A 4,394-nucleotide genomic window follows, 5' to 3' on the forward strand; every position below is an offset into this window, starting at 1 on the left:
ATAAATCACAAGAACACATACTCTAGAACCTAAAGTACCAAGTGAAAACATCCAGCAATGGTTGCACTGGGATAATAGGCAGTCTTTGTACACTGGTCCCCAATAGTGGTGAAGGTAGCTATGCCTCCCAACCATGTAAAACCCTAGGTCTACTTCTGTTGTCCTAATGGAGATAATGATCCAACCACAAACACACAAAAAATACACATCCATGGCTAACACTCACACCAAATAGTATGATGACTAAAACCAATATTAGAGACAATGCATAAACTACAGGTCTTGGTTAGACATTAAATGGGCTACTATGTAGGGGCTGACATCATGTAGAGTTTCTTCGCATCAAAAAGCCCAAGCTCGGATCATGCAAATTCATCTCCTCAAGGGAAGGCTCTAGCACTATGTCCTCAAACTTAATTGGGTGCTCACACATTTTATTATCTTAAGTTTTATTACCACCTGGTATTTTGTTTAGTTATCACTTAATTAAAAGTTCTACATGCAATGCTTTGGGCATGGACACTAGGCTGTGAAGATAGAAGCCCCCTCCATCTGCTACCTTATCCTACCCATGCTCATCTAATGGTGAGAACCTGTAGCATGCACATTCCCAACCCAACCCAAATTATCATAACTTTTGATAATTCCCTGGAAGATTGGTTCTCACAAGTCACCAGACAAAGGTATGCATAGGTACTTGTGTGTGGCTCACCACCATCACAAAGATCATAACACAAGGACTGGATGAGGACATAATGCAAAGAAAACACTCTACCAAAAATAGACTTAGGAGGATGGATGAGGCATGCATTCCAATGCAACATAAAAGTGCAACAATGATCTAATTGCCATCCCAATTGATGATCTAGGTCCATGACCAACATCATGCCAAGAAAACTTGAGAAAATAAGGCAACACACAAAATGAGGTAAAAACCCCAAAAACTTGAAAACTTTGAAATTAAAACCCATTTGGTCTTAGGGCACAAAAGCCTAAAAAATCTAACAAAATTTGGGTTCAGACACCGTACCCAAAAATGGCTAGCATAATAGTGTGAAACCCTAAACCCTCATCAAAAAAATTGGGAAAATGTTCATACCTGACCAACCATGCAGAACCAACAAACAAAAACAGAGGGGAACACTACTTCTTAGCCTCCAGATAGATAGCGACTAAAAAAAGATACAAAATTTGAGCTGAAACAAGAAAATGGGAGAGCCCTACCTAATAGCCAAAAGGGATAAAATGGAAAACATCTAGGTAAAAGAAATAACCCACAGATACAACCAAAAATGATGGAAAAGCAAGGTCTCCCCGAGCTGGATCCAACAAGTTCATCCTTGTGAAAATCCCATGCTCATAGCTTCCACAAAAAATAGAAAATCAATCCTTTAGAAAAGGATTTCAAAAAAGCTTTCAAATTTCCAAATTACAAAAGTGAGAAGTGAGGAATTAAATTCCTCTTTCGATACTTATTTACTTTTTGAGTGAATAATTGATTAGGGAAAATAGCCAGTTAGACTAGCTAGACTCCAAATCAACCCAAATGAAAATAGGCTATTCCTAGAAATAGGAATTCATCTATGGAAAAATTGCCAAAAATTAAATTCAATAAGATTTAAAGCCCAAAAACCCAAAATCACAAAAATTTCTTCAACAACTTTTGCAAAAATGCGAACCTCTAAATGCATAGACATGCTCACAAGTCTAATCACATAATGCAAATGAGTTCAGATTTACTAATTACGAAAAGGTTTAATTTATACAAATAATTAAGGATACATTGACCATACATGGACGACATTGGTAAAATATGAATAGTTGAATCACTAACTCCATGTGTCACTGCCAAGGATATAATTCCTGCACATAACACAAATGATCAAGTGCAATTGCATACAATAACATAAACAAAGTAATAAATAAATTAAATACCTAATTTAACCATTTATTCAATTTATACCTAAACAATTCATTTATATAACTCATGTTCACATAAAGCATAATGAAACAAGAATGAAGTAAATCACCATAGCATAAAATCCATCACATAACAGAATTAGAGATATATCCAAATACCAGATAACCATATATCATCATAGACCTATTGTCATCTCAAAATGGCATCAACATGTAAATATGATGAACTAAACATCATAGTAGTATAGCATCTATGATACTAAAATCAAAGTATAACATCTAACCCTTAGGTCATCTCAAAAGTACAAACAATAAGACTATCAAGTATTTGTCGAAACAAAATATAATAGTGTTCATATTGCAAACATGAGAGGCACTACATCCTCCATCACTAGCATAGGCTTACTCCTGGAAGCCAAAAAAAAGATAGGGGTACAATCCCCTCGAATGTGTAGCATCTTCCTAAGTCCTAAAAGTCTCATCACTCAAGTCCCATTGGACCCCTACCTAATCAATGTCCCAGCCTCAAAAAATTAGCCTTCAATGTTGAAGGATACATATGGGCTCCAAAGAAAGTTTCCCATCCGCTACCTGCAAGGCATCCCAATCAAGAACATGGGTGACATCGATGATATACTGTATCAAAATAGAAACATGAAAAACATCATGGATGCACGATAGACTAGGTGGCAATGCTAGGTGATAAGCAATAGGACCAATCCTCTCAAGGATCTCAAATGGTCTGACAAAACATGGTGCCAACTTAGAGCCTTTCCCATAATGGATGGGGCTCTTCCTTGACCACACTCTCAAAAACACCCTATCACCAACAGAAAAAAGTAATGATCCAACCTATGGGCATCTACATACTTCTTCTACCTATCCTAAGAAGTAACCAAATGTTCCCTAATAAGAACAACCCATTTCTCCATATCATGAAGTATCTATAGACCTACAAGAACACAACCCTCTAAACGATCCCAACTCAAAGGGGTATGTTACGATCTATCATATAAGGCTTGAAAAGGAAACATGCCAAGAGAACTATGATACCAATTGTTGTAGGAAAAATCAACAAGGTATAAGAAATCCTCCCATTTCACCTACTTATCCGTAACATACATGTGAAGCATAAAATCTAGAACCTAATTCACTCTCTCAGTCTAACCATCGGTCTCTAGGTGATGAGCCAAACTAAAATTGAGCTGCACACCCAAAGCATGCTAGAGAGATGTCCATAATGTAGAAGTAAATATTATATCTCTATCTAAAATAATCTAACGAGGGATCCCATGCAAATGAAAAATATCCTTCAAGACAACATGCACTATAGAAGAAGTTGTGTAGGATGTTCTCATGGGTGAAAAATGTTCTATCTTGGACAACTTGTCCACTATCACCATAATACAATCATGTCATCATAATGACATAGAAAACTCTATGATAAAATCAATGGATTTAATATCCCATTTCCACTCTAGAATGGTATGCGGCTACAAAATACCCGTCGGATGCTAATGCTCTGCCTTCACTCTCTGGCACTCAACACATCAAGCAAAAAAATCAACAACATCATGTCTCATCCCTGCCCAAAAGTACAACTACTTAAGATTAGCATACATCTTCTTGACACTAGGATGTGTAGAATACAATGCACGATGTGCTTCCAACAAAACCAAGGTATGAAGATCACCAGATATGGGTATATAGATACACCCCAAGTTTTGTAGTAGTCCATTAGATTCAAGAAAGTAACTTGAAAATTTCCCCTCAAGAGTATGTCTTGAGTCAATCTCTATCCTCACCTCTTGATACCAAGTGTCACTAGGAAAAGCTTCCAGGATATGGCTTCGTAAATCCACTCTAATGAAAACACTGATACCTCATGTTGCCTCCTACTCAAGGCATCCATGATGACATTCTCCTTCCATTTAATGTAGTGAATTCTCCTTCCATTTAATGTAGTGAACATTAAAGTCATACTCACACAAGAACTCCATCTAGCAACAATGTCATGCATTCAGGTTTGGCTAAGTAAAGATATACTGTAAGCTCCTATGATCGCTATGCAACTCAAACTTGTGTCCCAAAAGGAAATGCCTCCATGAAATATAGTATGCACTATGACCATGAATTCAAAATCATGAGTGGGGTAGTTAAGCTCATGGTCCTTGAGTTTTCTAGACTCATATGCAATAATGCAACCATCCTACATCAACACTGCACCTACACCTTCCAACAAAGCATCTGTGCAAACTATGAAATCAACCATAGGATTAGGCACTACAAGGACTAGTGCACTAGTCAAATACTCCTTAAGAGAATTAAACATTGCCTCACATTGGTGTGACCAAAGATACTTCTTCCCTTTCTGCTGAAGAGAAGTGATGGGATGAGCCACTTGTGAGAAATCCTTCACAAAGAAATGGTAGTAACCTACCAATCCCATGAAACTATGAACCTCTAAAATATTA

Source organism: Cupressus sempervirens, chromosome 11, assembly GCF_028749045.1.
Source record: "Cupressus sempervirens isolate cs-2001-9-10 chromosome 11, ASM2874904v1, whole genome shotgun sequence".
In the NCBI taxonomy this organism is placed as follows: domain Eukaryota; kingdom Viridiplantae; phylum Streptophyta; class Pinopsida; order Cupressales; family Cupressaceae; genus Cupressus; species Cupressus sempervirens.